The sequence below is a fragment of the Anolis sagrei genome, chromosome 2, assembly GCF_037176765.1.
Source record: "Anolis sagrei isolate rAnoSag1 chromosome 2, rAnoSag1.mat, whole genome shotgun sequence".
Taxonomy (NCBI): domain Eukaryota; kingdom Metazoa; phylum Chordata; class Lepidosauria; order Squamata; family Dactyloidae; genus Anolis; species Anolis sagrei.
The window spans coordinates 206,993,857-207,014,260 of record NC_090022.1 but is presented as its reverse complement, the minus strand read 5'-3'; positions in this window follow the sequence as shown (position 1 = coordinate 207,014,260).

Below are 20,404 nucleotides of genomic sequence, written 5' to 3'. Positions count from 1 at the left end.
CACTATGCTGGGAGTAGCCACGCCCCGTTCGTGCTGTACCAGACGCGAAGCGGGACACTTCCCTACCCGAAGCCCCGCCCTCCAAGAGCCCCGCCCACTCCACCAGCGAAGCAAAGTACACCACCTCTCCCCACCTCTAAGCGCCGTCCCCTCCACTCGCAGGGGCCACGCCCCCTGTGGCTTGCCTCTACGTCCGGCCCACTAGCAGGAGCCCCGCCCCCTTTGCATTACCCAGACGAGAGGGACACCATTCTTCTCCACCACTAAGCCCCGCCCCCTCTGACTTTCTCAGGAGGGAAAAACCCTAAACCCCGCCCACTCCACTGCCAGGAGCCACGCCCCCTTTGCGTTTCCCAAAAGCTAGAGACACCATTTTTCTCCACCTCTAAGCCCCGCCCCTCTGCTTTTCCCAGGAGAGAATAGCCCCGCCTCGCCACCTCTAAGCCCCGCCCACTCCATTGGCAGGAGCCCCGCCCCCTTTGCGTTCCCCAGAAGCTAGGGACACCATTGGGGGTGTTGTGAGTTTTCCGGGCTGTATGGCCTTGTCCCAGAAGCATTCTCTCCTGACGTTTCGCTTGCATCTATGGCAGGCATCCTCAAAGGTTGAGAGGTCTGTTGGAAACTAGGAATATGGGGTTTATATATCTGTGGAAAGTCCAGGGTGGGAGAAAGTACTCTTGTCTGTTGGAGGGAGGTGTGAATGTTTCAATTGGCTACCATTTACATTTATATGCCGCCCTTCTCACCCCGAAAGGGACTCAGAGCGGCTTACAAGATATATATACATACAATATATTATATTATTAGCATAGTACAATATCAATATTATATATTACTATGTTGTACTATACCATTAGATTGTAATATTATTAGTAATATTACGTGTAATATAAAATATATAATTATAATATTGCATTATTAGTAGTAGTATTATATTGTATTACATTATAATATTATAAATATTATATGTATATACAATATATTGTATTATCAGTAAAGCACAGGAGACAAGAGGGAACTATCTTCTGCCCCCCTTTCTCTTCACTCTGGCCAGAGCAGCAGGTGGTGCCATTCTTCTTCACCTCTAAGCCCCGCCCCCTCTGCGTGTTCCAAGAGGGGAAAGCCCCGCCTCGCTTCCTCTAAACCCCGCCCACTCCAGTGGCAAGAGCCACGCCCCCTTTGCATATCCCAGAAGTGAAAGGAACATTCCTCTCCACTTGTAAGCCCCGCCTACTCCGCTGGCAGGACCCCCGCCCCTCTCTGCATTCCTCAGAAGCGAAGGACACCATTCTTTTCCACCTCTAAGCCCCGCCCCCTCTACCTTTCCCAGGAGGGAAGAAAAGCCCCGCCTCTCCACCTCCAAGCCACGCCCACTCCACTGCCTCCCTTTGCATTCCCCAGAAGCGAGGAACGCCATTCTCCTCCATCTTTAAGCCCCGCCCACAAGTGAAAGAGCTTTTGGAAACGCCCCCTCTAAGCCTCGCCCCCTTCTCACAATCAGCTCTTCTCTGACCGACTCCGCGCGTCCATAGCAACCACGCGAGGGGGGGGGGAGGAAAGCTCCGCCTTTCCTAACCATGTGAGCAAGGAAGTCCTCTCTCCTTTCCCTCCCCCCTCCCTGCCCGGCTCAGTTGGTTCCTCCCTCTTTGTGGTTCGCCCAGCAAACTCCTCATGACTTTCTGGATGGACCCCTCCCGTCGTCCAGTAATAATAACAATATAAGCTGCCATTATTATCCTCAGATATGTAATTATTAATAAGTCTCAGTTATTAATGAGCATTTTATTATTATTAATTTGGGGTATTCAATCTGCTTATTGTACTATTATTTAATAATAAACATATTATTTGTTATGTAATTATTACTGTTTAAGAAATTATCAATATTATATACTAATATAATATTTGTTTATTTACAATATTTCTACCCCGCCTTTCTCAAACCCGAAGGTGACTCAAGGCGACTTTACAACATTTGCAGCTATTCGATGCCATTATTAATTATTATTCAATGTCAATATTATTAATATGAATAATAGTTATGGTAATGGTAATAGGAATGCTTATTGAAATATTAAGATGATATCAATAATATTTATAAATAACAATAGTCATAATTATTACTATTATTATATATTAAATAATACACATTGATAATAAATAATATCCCTTATTATTATTATTATTATTATTATTTAATATCACTTATCCAAAATGCGAGGGACCATAAATGTTGTTTTGGATTTTTTTCTCCAGATTTTGGAATATTTGCTTCTCCATAAAGAGAGATCTCAGAGATGAGATCCAAGTCTAAACATGAAATCCATTTATGTTTCATATACGCATAGCCTGGAGGAAATTCTATGCACTTCATTTGACTTAAGTACATGTTACGGACTTAAAACAAATAAAGCTTGGGTTGTGATGTCACTGGATTGGTTCTTGCTAGGTGAAGGGTTGTCTGTTGCTAGCTGAAGCTGGCTCTCTGTAATGTCACTGGATTGGCTGCTTCTAGGTGAAGTGGTCCTCTGGTGTCACTAGATCTGCTCTTGCTAAGTGAATGATTGGCTGTTGCTAGGTGAAGTGGCCCTCTGTGATTCACTGTATTGGCTGTTGCTAAGTGAAGAACTGCTGTTGCTAGATAAAATTGGCTCTCTGTGAAGTCACTGCATTGGCTGTTTCTAGGCGAAGTGGCCCTGTGGAAACTCACTAGGAAGTATAGGTGACATGTGTATAAGAGGAAGGAGAAAGGAATGAAAGAGCCACAAAGAGAGCAATATTGCTATGGAGACGTTGTGAGAAGGGGAAGGGAGAGGAGAAAGGAAAGAAAAAATCAGGAGAAAAAGAAGGGAAAGAAAGGAATGGGAAGGAATGGAAAAAGAAAAAAGAGGGAAGAAGAGAAAGGAAAGGGGGAAAGATATGAGGGGAGGGAAGAAAAGAAAGAAAAATACGGGATAAAAGCAGGGGACACTTGGGCAATACTAAGTATATACACTAGAAAAGAAATGAATACATGTGCTTCCATACATGGGATTAGGTAAGCTGATATGTAATAAGTCTCAGATTAATAAGTCTCAGATGCATTTTATTAATTATTAATTTGGTGTATTCATTCTGTGTATTGTACTATTATTTAATAATAATAAACATCTTATTTGTTATATAATTATTACTGTTTAATAAATCATCAATATTTTATACTAATATATTATTTGTTTGTTTATTTACAATATTTCTACCTTGCCTTTCTCGAACCCAAAGGTGACTCAAGGCGGCTTTTCAACATAGGCAGCTATTTGATGCCATTATTAATTATTATTCAGTGTCAATATTATTAATATGAATAATAATAGTTATGGCAATGGTAATAGGAATACTTATTGATAATAATGTTAAGATAATATTATCAATAATATTGATAAATAACATGGGATTAGATAGGCTGCAAGTCTGGTTCATTCCGGGGAAAAATCCTTCATAGTGAACATTTATTTATTTGGGTTGTTGTAGGTTTTTTCGGGCTATATGGCCATTCTCTCCTGATGTTTCGCCTGCATCTATGGCAAGCATCCTCAGAGGTAGTGAGGTTTTATTTATTTATTTATAGCATTTATACCCCGTCCTTCTCAACCTCCGAGGAGAGACTCAAGACAGCTTCCAAACAGGCAACAATTCAATGCCAACACAATATCAAGCACATAATAAAATACAGCCATATACAATCAAATATTTATTAATATAAATTAAAACAGTTCACCAGGTTAAAATCATCACGCAAATCAGCCCAAATGCAGTCCAATAAAATCTAATCTTTACCAGTATAAACAATCTATTCTGCGAATGCTTGATCCTATAACCAGGATTTAAGTTTCTTCCAGAAGGTCAGGAGGGAGGGGGCAGATCTAACCTCATTAGGGAGGGAGTTCCACAGCCGAAGGGCCGCCACAGAGAAGGCCCTGTCTCTCGTCCCCACCAAACGCGACTGCGAAAACTATGTCACAAACTCTTCCACATACATTCATTCTCGGTTGCAATTTCTATCCCATTGTGAAGAAAGTTCCTTTATATTAGTCCTAATAATGAGCCAGTGAGTGGCATGATGAAAAATGGCTGGCGTAAAATAGTAAAACAGAAGCTTAAAGCCGTGGAGATCACAGGTCTGGGATTTCACCTCCATTCTTAGTCTTGCTCTGTTCTTGCTAACTAACACAGCTGATTTTTTTTAGTAAAGATCTGCTGAGCTGCCCATATATTATTTTAATTTTGTCAGCTCAGAGTACCTTTCATGCCGAAGGAACTCACCATGAAAGACTGAAGCTGTATCAGTATGTGTTTTTCCCCCTGAACTTCTCCCTTTTTCTCCCTCATGAAGCTGTTTTGCATCATTTTATTTATTTATTACACACTGCATTAGTTCTACAACGTAGATGTACCCTTAGATTATGAGTCACAAATGCCACCCATATATATTTTGGGGAAAATAGATTGCATTGGGAACAGACAGTCAGGATTTATCGCCGTTGTAGGTCTTTCCTTCAGAATTTGAACAAAATCCCCCATATCCTCTTCCAAAAAGATGCACTTTCATGGTGAACAGCCCAGCTGAGAATGGGCCGTGTGGTGAAATCTGAAAGATGCATCACATCTACATAACTCCCACGGGCTTCCCAGAGAGCTGCAAATATTCAGGGTGTAGAAAAAAAAGCATAATGAATAATTAGCAGTCCCAAATTACATCCGTGAATCACTCTCCGAGCTGGGATGCAGAACATTTGGCATCTACTTTTATTTTCATGCCACCAAAGTACCAGTCTCAAGGGAAGGAAGGTGGCGGAGGGAAGTGGGGGAAAGTACAGCAGAAATCTAGCAGCATTTACCCTCAATCATCATTTTTTATCTGTTAGAGCTAGCTAGGAGCCTCCGGTGGCGCAGTGGGTTAAAGCACTGAGCTGCTGAACTTAATGACTGAAAGACTACAGGTTCAAATCTGGGGAGTGACGTGAGCTCCTGCTGTTAGCCCCAGCTTCTGCAAACCTAGCAGTTCGAAAACATGCAAATGTGAGTAGATCAATAGGTACCACTCCGAGGAAAGGTAACAGCACTCCATGAAGTCATGCTGTGGCCACATGACCTTGGAGGTGTCTACGGACAATGCTGGCTCTTGGCTTAGAAATGGAGATGAGCACCAACCCCCAGAGTCGGACACGACTGGACTTAATGTCAGGGGGAAACCTTTACCTTACAGCTAGCTCAGTGCATGAAACCCCTCTGGAAAAGCTTGAAAGTTAAAAGTCAAGGCCCTTCTGAACTGTTGAGACTGATAAAAGGAAGGCATTGGGAGGGTCCCTTGAGTAGAATCTATTGTTGAGATTAGGTGATGAAATTAACTTTTTAGGGGTGGGAGTGACACAACATTTATTGGATAGCATTCTGGAACACAACCAGTGTTTTGTCTAAAAGCAACAACAGACATATTGCTTGGAGATAAGTGGGAGAAATTGGATGCTGTTGTCTTTCAAGCGACATTTCATGGCCTGAAAGGGCTTCCTGCTATTAAGAGGAATGCCAAGAACAACTGTCCTTGTGGTTCATAGCCTAGGTCTAAGAATGTGTTATTTAAAAACATTACAAGCCAGTGTTTGATTGTTGATAATGTTTTCAGACAGAAGGTTCTTCACACATCAATTGAGAAGGCACAAGGTGGCCGTTCTGACTTTTGCCCTGTAAGGAAAAAGATGGGAGAAAAGGAGAGTTACGAGGAAAAGACAACAATATTGGGTGCACCCACAATGTAGGATTAATGTAGTTTCATTTCTGCTGCCCTGGAGACTAGGACACAGAACAATGGCTTCAAACTACAGAAAAGGAGATTCCACCTAAACATTAGGAAGAACATCCTCACTGTGAGAGCTGTTCAGCAGTGGAACTCTCTGCCCCGGAGTGCGGTGGAGGCTCCTTTGGAGGCTTTTAAGCAGAGGTTGGATGGCCATCTGTCGGAGGTGCTTTAAATGTAATTTTCCTCCTTCTTGGCAGAAGGTTGGACTGGATGGCCCACGAGGTCTCTTCCAACACTATGACTCTATGATTCTGTGATGCCACTTTAACTGCCATGACTCAGTGCTATGCAATCCTGGGTTTTGTAGTTTGGTAAGGCATCAGCACTCTTTGGTAAAGAAGGCTAAAGACCTTGTAAAACTCCAGTTTTCATGATCCCATAGTATTGTGCCATGGCAGTTAAAGTGATGCCAAACTGCAGTGTAGAGGCACCTTTGGATTCATACCTGTGCACATTAGATTATTCTGAGTTAGTTTTTAGTCTTCAGACTGATCTATTTCATAGGCTTAACAACATAGGATAATGAGAATGATTGTTTATAGGCATTGTACCATTAACTCCTTGAGAGAAGAGTGGGATAGAAATAAGTGAATTGATCAGATTATGCAGCTATTGAGCGAGTGTGTGTTCCAACAGCATAGTTTTGCATGGTCCTATCAAGTTACAAGATCTGGTCTGTGTGAAATAAAAAAAATGGTTGGGAATAATAACAACATTGTTATTCATCTCAAAATCACGTTTTGTATGTTCCTCTGTGGTGAAGATAGACATGTAAACAAAAAGCTCTGAAAAACGATATCTCTAAGAACAAAGCAGCAAGAGCAGCCATTCGCCTTTTGAAAACATTTGTATATTCTTCTGGCGGTAACTGGATATAAGCAGTCCTTGCATGGCAGAAAGGAGGAATAAAGGGAAAAAATGGCATTCCTTATATAGAAATAACTGCTGTCACATTTACATCCCCAAAAGAGAAATGGCATTTTTCCCCCCTTGGGGTCCTAGTATTCTTAGATGTGGTTCTTGATGTTCATTCGGTACAGAACATTTTTCTGTAGCTTTCAGGTGAGTTACAGCCTATCATGAGGTTTATTGGGAATGTGTGACTCACCCCAAATCACGGCGGTTCAAATCTAGGGAGTGGGGTGAGCTCCTGTCTGTCAGCCCCAGCTTCTCATGCGGGGACATGAAAGAAGCCTCCCACAGGATGGTAACACATCCAGGCGTCCCATGGGCAACGTCCTTGCAGAAGGTCAATTCTCCCATACCAGAAGCGACTTGCAGTTTCTCAAGTTGCTCCTAACAACAACAAAACTGTGGGTCTCCAAGGATTTGAACTCTGGTCTCCAGAGTCATAGTCCAACACACACAAACAAGAATGCCACACAAACTGTCATTAAAACAGCTACCCTGCTGGAAATAATGAAATACTGCTGCATCTACCCCCCTCTCCCCAATTTTTGCGTGAACTTGGCTCATCCAACAATCGAAAGAACTTAGCTAAGAATGAAACACGCCATGTCTGTTTCCATAAGCAAGCAGAGACAAGCCTGCTTTTGCACCAAATAACTAGTCTCTCTTGCTTGACCCCTAAGGGCTATGGTAGATTGACATCAATGTTTGTTTTTTAAAAACCTAGTGTACACTGGCTACAAAATAAAATATAATATAAAGGCCTTTAGTAGGAAGGGGATAGGCGTCGTCCTTCCCAGTGTTCTTAGACTGCAATTCCCATTGCATTTTCCAACGTAGCCAGTGGTGGGGCTGATAGGAATCCCAAGCTAACAAGATCTACAGGACCGCAGATTGTCCACCCTCTGGCTAACAGGGATCTAGATATCCCAGTTTCCAAATGGAAAGAAAACGACGACAGAAAGCTTTTCTGCAATGCAGATGGGACCAGTCTGGGATTGAAGTACGTGCGCAGAAGATAAAATGTGCTGATTAACAGGTTTCTGCTGTGAATCAGAGTAAGCAAAGAAATGTCAAGCATGCAACCTTGACAGCAATAAATCGGAGATAAGTGTCATTTGCATAGGGAGTCCTCTCCTCTCCAAAGATAATTGAAACATTGTTCTGGCCTAGAGAAGGTCCAGCTTTTAAGCAGCTTGTAAACATACCCTTTCCCCTTCTGTTTGGTCCCTTCTTCTGTTGTATCTCTAGGGGCTCTGGCAGCTCTTACCGTGCTCTTCAGAGATCGGATTTCTTAAGAGAACAACGCATATTCAAATATGCAACAAACAAGTCTTTTTAGTCCATTGCATGCAGCTTCCAAACGCAAATGGAAATGTACAGTACATGAATTTGGTTCTTGAATTGTACTCTTCTAAGTAGCATGTGCATACAAACACTACATATCTCATTGGGCAAAAAGAGAGACCCTTCTTGTATTCTGGAATGAGAAATAATATGACTGTATTTTTGTCTGCTTATGGTGGTCACAGATTATTACCTGGTCCAATAGAAATGAAGGAGAATTAAACCTGTCTGCCCCTTTAATTTGTCTGCATTTCTTGAGCCAATTGTTGCAAAAAGCAGCCAAGTTTTTCCTATCTTCTCCATCTGCATCCAATGTTTGGCCTACCACTGGCTCTTTTGATGTAAGAATGATTAACCACACACGTTAAGGCATTAAATATTGTGGACTCAAGAACCATTAAATTGGATCTGAGTAACACAAAAATATGCTCTGAGTAAACTGGTGATGAAGTGCTAAGGGATTACATCAGTGGTTCCCAACCTTCCTAATGCCACAACCCTTTCATATGGTTCCTCATGTTGTGGTGACCCCCAACCATAAGATTATTTTTCCTTGCTACTTCATAACTGTAATTTTGCTACTGTTATGAATCGTAATGTAAATATCTGATATGCAGGATGTACATATTCTCATTCACTGGAACAAACTTGGCACAAATACCTGATACGTCCAAATTTGAATACTGGTGGGGTTGAAGGAGGCTTGATTTTGTCATTTGGGAGTTGTAGTTGCTGGGATTTATAGTTCACCTACAAACAAAGAGCATTCTGAACTCCAGTAACAATGGAATTGAATCAAACTTGGCACACAGAATTCCCATGACTAACAGAAAATACTGAAAAGGTATGGTGGGCACTGACCTTGAGTTTTGGAGTTGTAGTTCACCTACATCCAGAGAGCACTGTGGACTCAAGCAATGATGGATCTGGACCAAACTTGGCACGAATACTCAGTATTCCCAAATGTGAATACTGGGCGAGTTTGGGGGAAATAGACCTTGACTTTTGGGAGTTATATTTGCTGGGATTTATAGCTCACTTCACCCAATCAAAGAACATTCTGAACTTCCCACACAGAACTCCCATGACCAACAGAAAATACTATGTTTTCTGATGGTCTTTGGCGACCCCTCTAACACCCCTTCATGACCCCCCCCCCCAAGGGTCCTGACCCACAGGTTAAGAAACACTGAATTACACTATGTTACAAAATTTGAAAAAAAAATCTGTTCCTGATTTGAAAGTTATTTCCTGTTTAATTGTGCAGTATTTACTTTGAAAGTAGTTGCTATACTCCATAAACTTTGTTTTTGTGGCTGCCATTTGTTGAGACTCTATCAGATATTATTTGAAAAACTATAGCAAAATGTGCTGCGGGAAAAGATAACCTTTTCCATGTTTTTATGATAGGACCGATTAGAACATGACAAGCTACCTATCTGACCGCATCTCTGCCTATGAACCCACCAGGACTTTGAGATCTTCCGAGGAGACCCTGCTCTCGATCCCGCCTGCTTCTCAAGCTCGGCTGGCGGGGACGAGAGATAGGGCCTTCTCGGTGGTGGCTCCTCGGCTGTGGAACGCCCTTCCTACGGACATTAGACTAGCACCATCTCTAATGGTATTCCGCAAAAAGGTGAAGACCTGGATGTTTGTGCATGCGTTTGAGTAATTTAGTGCAATCTGGTAATGGAACATAGGAATGGAACAATGGACGACGAACCTGGACTACGCTTGGATGATGAGAAGATTGGGTACGGTTGTTTTTTGTAATAATTGTGCATTGTAATTGCTTATTGGTAATTTATGGACAATGTGTTAAGTCAATTGTTATATGTTGTATGGAACCACTGCTGTTTCTACTGTTTTTACTGTTTGTGAACCGCTGTGAGTCGCCTTCGGGCTTGAGATACAGCGGTATATAAGCAAAGTAAATAAATAAATAAATAATAAATTTATAACCTAGGAACAAAAATCATGTTACATAGTGTTATAACCACAGAAGCTGATGGCCTTCATATCAGTGGGATGTGCAATCCTTTCCAGATTTTAGCCTGAACTTTAAAGGAACGATTCCAAGGTGCTGGGCCTATTTGGGGGATTTCAACACCTTGAATAGTTCCCCTAAATCAGAGCTTTGTAGCTGTGTAACACCAGCATTTTTTTCCTCCAGTATGCCGTATTGGTGCCCATGGGTTCATTCCTTCCTTGGAAACTGGTCCATGGGCCACCACTTTGAAGAGTGCAGCTTTCAACCTCAGACTGAAACTTGGAGCAGATTCACTGCCCTGGTGATACGGAAGCCTGCTTGGGCGGGGATGTGTCCTTTCAACCTCAAACGCATAAAATGGAGAGAGAAAGGCGGTGCTGCCTAATAATAATAAGATGCCAGCAGGGAAGCCATTATTCTTTTCAAGCCTGCTGCTGTACACAAGTGATGTTATCAGCATGGCCCAGCAGGATATGCATTAGAAAGTCATTGGTGCATACCTTGCATGTTTTCGAAACAGCCTCAAGACAGTACTTGCTACCTAACGAGTGCTCCAGCTTTCTTTAATTATTAGCAGAAGTATTCACAAATTAAAAAATCCCTTTGTCCCTAGCCCAAGGCTCTTTGCCTCCCATCCTCTCAAGTCACCACCAACCAATTCCCTTCCATCCTTTCTCATGTTCACTCACTCAACTGCTTCTTCTTGTCTTTCACACAGACACTTTTTCTGCTTCTCCTTCAGTTTCTTCTTTGCTCTATTCTTCCTTTCCCGGCCTTCCCCCTTCCCATCCCTTTCCTCTTCTCCCCTCTTACAGGTGATTTCTTTCACCTCAATGCTTTGTTCAGACTTTCCACTTCCATGCACTGCATCTACAAGCAAAAGAGTTTTTTTTTTAACTCAACCCTTTGAACAGAATACTGCAGAGGGAAATAGCTTTTTCACCCAGCATATTTACCTACCATAATTCTGTCCCATTTGGAGCTTCTTTTTTCATGTCAGGAGTGACTGCATGAGAAGCTGGAGCTGACAGGTGGGAGCTCCCCCTGCTCCCCCAATTTGAACTGCCGACATTTCAGTCAGCAGTCCTGCCGGCACAAGGGTTTAACCCATTGTACCATCAGGGGCTCCTTGAAATGATCTACCTTGAAACGATCTGCCTTGAAACGATCTAGAAAATGAATATGCCAGGATTGGCAACAGAGTTCCCACTACTAGTTAAGGAAGTCTTACACCAAGTAACTACAACTGATCCAATAGACAGGTTGAAAATACAGTAAGGGGCCCTGAATTCCTGGAGGATGTGTTCTGGAACAGAAAAAAGGAAACTGTGGATAATAGCTAACATCATCAAAACGCATACTATCTGCTGGAAGTTGACCATAGAACCCTAGAGGACCAAGAAAATTCCCATATACGCATTTTCTAGATCTTACAGATAATTCTGTGTTATGTTTCCACAGAAAGTTATCATGGAGGACCAAGCAAGTGTCTTGTGAGGGCATATTTTGTGGCTGTGGGAAGGTAAAACTGTGAATATGGATCTTACCAGTACACAGGAGTTGTACTTTAACTAAGGACCCTTCCACACAGCTGTATAAAATCCGCATTGAACTGGATTATATGGCAATGTGGACTCAGATAACCCAGTTCAAAGCAAATATTATGGATTATCTGCCTTTATATTCTGAGTTATATGGCTGTGTGGAAGAGCCCTAGAATATTTTTCTGTGATCAATCCACTGTTTGCTACTGGATAAAATAAAAGTTAGGTGGAGGGAAATGACTGAAAATAATCCTTCTTTTAATATGCAACCAGTTTGTGATTTGCCAATGAATGTATACATTGGACACTTGGTGTCTGCTGGGGTTTGGTCCCAGGACACACAAAACACAGGAGATACAGTGGTATAGTAACATACTGACCCTTATATAAAATGGCAAAAGTTGGTCTGGGGAATTTATTAAAATGGAGAGAACAAACATACTCCCTAGGGGGAGAATCATAGAATCACGGAGTTTGAAGAATATTATTATTATTATTATTATTGTCGCATTGAGGAAAAATAACAGGAAGAACTCAGCTGTTATCAGGACCTCAAAATCGAACTGCAAAGGCTGTAGCATAAGTACAGGTGATCCCAGTGGTCATTGGCACACTGGGTGCCGTGCCAAAAGATCTCAGCCGGCATTTGGAAACAATAAACATTGTCAAAATCACGATCTGTCAACTGCAAAAGGCTACCTTACTTGGATCTGCGCGCATCATTCGAAAATACATCACACAGTCCTAGACACTTGGGAAGTGTTTGACTTGTGATTTTGTGATACGAAATCCAGCATATAGATCTCGTTTGCTGTGACATACTGTGCTTTTGTGTTGGTAAAATAATAATAATAATAATAATAATAATAATAATAATAATAACATCTTCATTTTTGTACCCTGCCTCCATCTCCCCGAAGGGATTCGGGGCAGATTACATAGGGACAAGCCTGATCAACATAGTTAAAATATGAAACATTAAAATGCATAAAACAACATAAAACAAATAAATAACAGCATAGCACAATATAAAACAACTATTGAGAAAAAAACCAGTAACCTGAAATAGCAAAACAATTCTGGGCTCAGGTGGGCGAGCCAACACAAACAATTGAGAGGACAGGGCTGAGGTGCAAGTGCCGGATGACAATAGGGATAAAGGCAATATGAGATGGAGCACTATATCTCTGGGCAGGGGACAGTAGTAAAGTGCCGGAACTAGGTTTTTGGCTCAAAAGCTAGGAGTCGAAATTTTCTAGGTAACCACCTAATCAAAAGCATAGCGGAACATCCATGTCTTTAGATCTTTGCAAAAGATAGATAGAGTGGGAAGAGACCATACCAGCTGTCCAGTCCAATCCCCTGCCATCCTTACCAATTTTATAACCCTTGTACCCCATCCACATTTTTACAAATTGCCCTAAAACTACCCAATTGTGTATCTAGAACCTTCCAAGAGGCCAAATTTGGCAATTGGGGCACTTTTGCAACAACTCTTTTCTCCCTGCTTGGGTCTGTAATGGGTCCAAAAGGGAGTCCCCTCTTTCAAAAGTACCCAGAAGTGAATTCCAGTCACCTCCAGCTTTTAAAAAGGCCTGCTACCTATAGCCCATAATCACCACAGAGATTCCAAAGAAGCATCTGGCAATACATTTTCCCCCAGTTTTAAGCCAATTGGGGTAGAATAGGGAAGGTTTAGGGGAGGGGGTGCCAAGCCAGTCTTAGGATCTGCATGCACCTTGTGGGCCACATTTTGCTAACCCAGAGTTATGAAAAGGCCACAATTTGAATTAACTCCCTTGCCTTATCTAATTTTGCGACACTCCAAATTTTACACGTTGCTATGATTCTTTGCTGCCAAGGTTTGATTGCACTTGAGGTGTTGACAGTGTCACCCATTTTAGCTTCAAATCACTATATATTTATCTGCCGTTGCCTGGGGACAATGTTGATGGTTTTATGATCTGAATGAAACAAAGGCAGCACACCTGCACTCCTTAAAAATAGTTTCATACCAGGGTTCATGTGAAATGGGTCAAAATCTGAACTTTTTTGGGGAAAATCCAACATTTGCCAATTGGTTCAAACTTATGCAAAATGTTTGTGGTGTTGTCCTAAGTCTGAATATAACACTTCATTAGAATTGGTTCATAAGGGTGCCTTCTAGGCCAAAAGAACATCAATTGTGTCTGTGTATGTGTGTATCTCATATCAAAGAGAAATTGTATGTGTTCTAAGATACAAAAAGAAATTGATGGTTCAGGTCCAAATCTATAGGCCCCAGACCCTTACTATGGGTTGAGATCCTATTTCTATATATTAGGACTTTATGAATGTCAGACACATTGCAGAAATGCAACAAAACATTCAGTTCATGTGCATTTCAACTGCCATGATTCAGTGCTATTGAATACTGAGAATTGTAGTTTGAGGAGACATCTGCACTCTTTGGCAAGAAAGCTAAAGGCATTGTAAAACTACAGCTTCCGTGATGCCATAGCATTGAGCTATGACTGTTAAAGTGGTGTCAAACTGGATTAATTGTACAGTGTAGATGCAGCCCTTGTTAGTGAATGTAAAGACGCCATCCCATCACTGGCAAAAATCTTCCACCAGGCACTTCTAAACTACATCAGGCACATTGTAAAGCTACTCAGTTCAATTTTGCATAGGCACACGTTCACTTAAGAAGACATTAAATCCCATTCATTCACAAAGCCAGTCACAGTCTTTGTATTTGGACCTTCTAGGTAAGGTATCAAAATAAGTAATTTGGTAATCATGTGTACAGTTTTGCATGTTGTGATTGATAAAGTACTTTAAATGCATTTTGTGTCAATCCCTGCCAACCAGCCTTACATAAACAGGCTCCTGATTTCCTGTTGGCACTGAATTAAGAGATCTATATAATACAAGGTCAATACCAGATTTCTAGGGCAAACATCTGCAAACTACATGCACATTAGTAGAGAGAAAAGGAATGCTGAAGCTTCTCATGTTGTTGTTGTGTGCCTTCAAGTCATTTCCAATTTATGGCATCATTAAGGCCGCGTCATCACATTTGTTTAAAGTGGAGGCACCTTCTACGCTGCCGTATAAAATCCAGATGAACTGCTTTGAACTAGATTATATGGCAGTGTAGATTCATATAACCCAGTTCAAAGCAGATAATCTGAATTATCCGATTTGATAATCTGGATTATATGGCCGTGTAGAAGGGGCCTATGGCTGAGAGAGAGTTGTGATTTGCCAAAGGCAATCCATGGCTGAATAGGAATTAAATACTGGTCTCCCAGTCCAGCTCTGAAACCATTCTCTAAGGCCCCTTCTACACGGCCATATAATCCAGATTAACAGATAAGATAATCCACATTATCAGCTTTGAACTGGATTACATGATTCAACAGTGCCATATAATCTTGGATTTTATATGAAAGTGTTGAAGGGGCCTAGAAATTCATCTACACACTGTAGAATTAATGCAGTTTGACACAACTTCATCTGCCATGGCTCAATATTATAAAATCATAGGAGTTGTCATTTGGGGTCTTCCACACAGCCATATAAACTAGAATATCAAGGCAGATAATCCACAATACCTGCTTTGAACTGGACTATCTGAGTCCGCACTGCCACATAATCCAGTTCAATGTGCATCTTATACTGCTGTGTGGAAGGATCCAAGATCTGCTTTGAACTGGGTTATCTGAGTCCACACTGCCATATAATCAATGTGGATTTTATATAGCTGTGTGGAAGGGGCCTGGGAAAAGTTTATACTATGGGCCCTTCTACACAGCAATATAACCCAGAATATCAAGAAAGAAAGTCTCACAATATCTGCTTTGACCTGGATTATCTGAGTCACCACTGCCATATATTCCAGTTCAAAGCACACACTATGGGATTTTATGTATCTGTGCGGAAGGGGCCCAAGCCTTCTCTGTCCAATTGTATTTGTTCCTCACCAAACTACAAGTCGCATGCTTCCATAGCACTGAGCCAGGGCAGTTGAAGTGGTATTTGACTACCATTAGTATATAGTGTAGATGGACACCAAGTCTTCCCATAGCCACTGGTTTTTCCTTGGCTAGTCATTCCATGAAGATATTTCCCTACAACCAGACCTATATCCAATCTCAAATCCTGTCTGTGGGACTATTTTAGCTTGGGCAAAACAGTATTCTGAGATTGGGAGAAAGACAATGGGATGGGTGGGCTTTTCAGGAATGTAGTTGTAGCATAGAATTTGGTGGATGTAGAAAGGGATTAAAAGCAACCTTGCCCTTGTCTTCCTAACTGTCAATTTTTCTCTGTTTCATCTTCTATGTGATTCTCGACACATATAAATTTGGGAACATGTGTTTGCTAAGGTAATCCGTCGTTCTACCCTGAATTGTTCACACATCCCATGAAATATTCATTTAATCAAGCTCTAAATGAGATCTGCTCGTATTGGCCTAGCATTTTATAGTCGATTTCAAATTACCAAAACAGCTGCAAATTAGCCATTACCAGCAGATGGTTTTAGGTTTGTGTGTTGCCACCCCCCCCCCCCCTTTTAAATACTATAATCCCTTACAGCAGGAACTCGGCTCAGGATTTGCTTTGCTTCATTTTGAATACAGTGGTCCAACCCCTCCCTGTCAAACATAATGAAGATAACTCTTAAATTAGTATCAAGAGTTAAACCTTTAATTCTTCCTCATATTAAACCCACAAAAGGAGAGGGGGGGAGAAAGAGAAGGAAACCGTTCATGTGTTAGCAGATTCGCATGTGTCAAAAAACTCAGAAGCATTGTTCACAACGATAGTCAAAGGATCGCGTATTCATGGCTAAGAAGGTGAAATAATATTAAAGTGTCTGCCATATGCTCTTCCTCCTGCATTACAGAAATTAAAGCAGCCCATCTGCTAAACTATGTTGCTCTGATATGGGAAACCGTGGTGCCGATAACTATGGAATACTGGGATTTTTAGTTTGGTGTGGTACCAGCACTCTTTGGCAGATGACTGAAGACATCATAAAACTACAGGTATCAGGATTCCATAGCATTGTGCCCTGGCAGTCAACGTGATGTCAAATCGCATAAATTCTATATTGTAGATGCTCCCTAAATCCCCATCTACACTGCCATATAGTCCAGTTCCTGAATCTAGATCAGGGGTCCTCAAACTAAGGCCCGTGGGCCAGATGTGGCCCTCCAAGGTTATTTACACGGCCCCCACTCTAAACATTAGACTTAGGGTTGCCCTAAGTCTGAAACAACTTGAAGGCACACAATAACAAGCCTGAATAACTTGACTATCTCATCTGCCAAAAGCAAGCTCATACTTTCCGTTGAAATACTGGTACATTTATCTTGGTTACAATTGTTCTTCCTTTTAAACATTGTATTGTTTTTTCATGGTTTTTTGTTCTACAAATAAGATATGTTCAGTGTGCATATTAATTTGTTTGTGTATTCTTCAAACTATAGTCTGGCCCCCCAACTGTCTGAGGGTCTGTGAACTGGCCCTCTGCTTAAAATATCTGAGGACTGCTGATCTAGATTATCTGCTTTGAACTGGATTATATGATGGTGTAGACTCATATAACCCAGTTCAAAGCAGATAATTTGGATTTAGAAACTGGATGATTTTATATGGCAGTAGAGATTCATCCTAAATAATTATCAGAAAACTAACAGGAACTGGATTGTGTGACTTATCTATTGAAGATTTGCTGAGAATTCACTATACAAATACGTGAGATGAGACAAAAGCTAAATAAGCAGACAAAATTACATTTGGATTGCTGTGAGTGTTCCAGGCTGTATGGCTATGTTCCAGAAGCATTCTCTCCTGGCGTGTCACCCACATTTATGGCAGGCATCCTCAGAGGTTATGAGGACTTTACAACCCCAGAGGATGCCTGCCATAGATGTGAGTGAAACCTCAGGAGAGAATGCTTCTAGAATTCTGGACATACAGCCCAGAAAATTCACAGCCTCTGAGGATGCCTCCCATAGATGTGGGTGAAATGTCAGGAGAGAATGCTTCTGGAACATGGCCATACAGCCTGAAAATTTACAACCTCTGAGGGTGCCTGCATAGATGGGTGAAACATCAGGAGAGAATGCTTCTGGAATATGGCCACACAGCCCGGAAAACTCACAGCAACCAGTGATTCAACCAGTGATTAAAGCCTTCGACAACACAAAATTAAATTTGATTTCGCTTTCCGTTTTTAAAACTTCCTCAAGAGGGGAATGCAATATTGAATGCTGTCAGTCTTTTGAAGGTGGTCTGAAGGAAAACTGAGAATGGAGGAAAAAATAAGCCATTCAAATAAGGAAGAAGGTTCAACAGGGGACTTTGGGCCAAGCAGGAACACATAGAGAAAGAGTGTAAAAACAATAGGATTAAAAGGCTACATATGTAAATTTTAGTACAATCGTTTAGCCACTTTCCATGGAAGGGAAGAGAACATTCATGTTTTCTCTTAAAAATGCCATATCACAAAAACGCTGCTAGAGAGTATTAGTTGTTGTTGATATAAGATTGCAGATGCAGGCAAAAGGTCAACAGGAAATGTCAAAATTTTTTAGCATTAGCTATTTGCTTCAACTTCCTGAGTTTTATTTCTTCTTGGACTGCTTGCATCTGTATTGTTCAGCCTCTCAGTGTGGAAATTACTTTTTCAACTACAGAGGCCCTGAATCTTGGGGAATTTGAGGAACTCTTTTCCCATTCTGGTCGGGGGGTCTGAAAACTATTGTCCAAAAAAGGTGGAGAATGGTGGAGAAGCATGAGAAATACCAGAATTGTTGACAAAATCCCTTGCCCCTTGGTGTTTTTTTTCCATATAGATCAAATCTTAGAGAAGCTATTGTGCTCCTTAGCTGTCTTAGCTTTTTTTTAATGAGAAGGGAATGAATACAATAAGCCATTTTACTCCAAACATCAACTGATCAAATCATCCACTCAGATGTGGGGGGAGTAGCAATGTTTTTCACTCAAGGCAAACCAGACCTTGTACTTTTATCATGAGATAACCAGCTAGCCTTCCCCTTGTTTAGGTCGTATCTCATCCACTCAGTGTGTTCATTTTATAGCTTCTTGCAGCTCAAAACAACCCCAGCAATTCCCCTCTATGTAGTGCTCATTCTACCTATGTAAAAATCAGATTTTCATTTGATGCATGCAGAAAAATCAAATGAATTGCTACTACAGATTAATGCTATGCGCACGCATGCACACACACACACACACACACAAGGAAGTTAGAGTACTTTCCTCATAACACAAATTGCTGCTCTGTACATGAAAAGAAGATGCAGCCACCCATTCTTTCCCTTTTCTCCAATGACTCAGGCATATAAAAAAGAACTGGTTTCTATTGGCCATTTGCAGTGTCCTCTGAAAAATGAAGTTTCGGAATGTATAGCTTCCTTGGACGAATAGGGAAATCTCATTTTTTATATTTATCGTGCCAGAAGCGAATTGAGAATACAATTATGATATATTAAAAAACAAACAAACACAAAGTTAAAAACTAGATACTAGTTTTCCTTTGAGCAGAAACTGGCCACATCAAGTGCCCTGGTGTTGCTGTTAGAAGGTCCTCCATTGTGCATGTGGCAGGGCTCAGGCTACATTGTAGTAAGTGGTCTCTGGTTCACTCTTCTCCACACTCGCATGTTGTGGACTCTATTTTGTAGCCCAATTTCTTAAGACTGGCTCTGCATCTCATCTGTTCAGTGCCTTCCAAGTCGCTCAGTCTTCTGTGTATCGAGGAGGGAGTCTCTCATCTGGTCTCAGCCACTGAATGAGGTTCTGGGTTTTCACCTGCCACTTTTGGACTCTCGCTTGCTGAGGTGTTCCCACAAGTATCTCTTGTAGATCTTAGGAAGCTATTTCTTGATTTAAGGCATTGGCTTGCTGGCTCATATCCAAACAGAGGATGAGTTGGAGATGTCATTGCCTTGGTTCTTTCATTGCTGGCTGCTGCTTCTTGGCAGATGTCAGGTGGTGCAATACCGGCTAAACAATGTAATTTCTCCAGCAGTGTAGGGCATAGACATCCTGTGATAATTCAGCATGTTTCTTTAAAAGCTATATCCATCATTTTAGCGTGGTAAGATGTGTGCCACACTGAGCATGCATACTCAGCAGCAGAGTAACAAAGCAGATGTCTTCACTCTATCTGGTTGTGATCCCCAGGTTGTGCCAGTCAGCTTTCATCCGATATTATTTCTAGCACCCACGTTTTGCTTGATACCTCATGATCCAATGCTTCCCCATACAATACACACAAGAGAAAAAATGAACAAAATTTGACAAAAAAAAGGAAAGCTACAAGAAAGTTCTTGAACAGAAGTACTTCACAATAGTATAAAACTGTCGACATACAATTTATCAAGAAGTTATATTTTCGCAGAGTTTTTAAAAATTCTACAATTAGATTTACTGCTAGATGGGTGTCTGTCTTTCCATCAAATGCCAAATGGCTGATTTAATTGTTTTACACCTATAAGCTGTAATGTGATTGTAAGAATTTGTATTTTAGACATTTACTGTATTTTCCTGCTGCCCTTACTGTTCTGCCTTTCTTCCTGTCAGTCCTACCTATGACCTATGTACAATCTATCTATCCATCAGTGCTTCTATTAAATCAACCCCAGTTCATGAAAGGTTGTGTTATATGCCTTCAAGTCGATTTATGGTGAACCTATAGATCTCACAGTCTTCTAAGGCAAAGAATAGTCAAGAGGTGGTTTTGAAGATGCAGCAAGA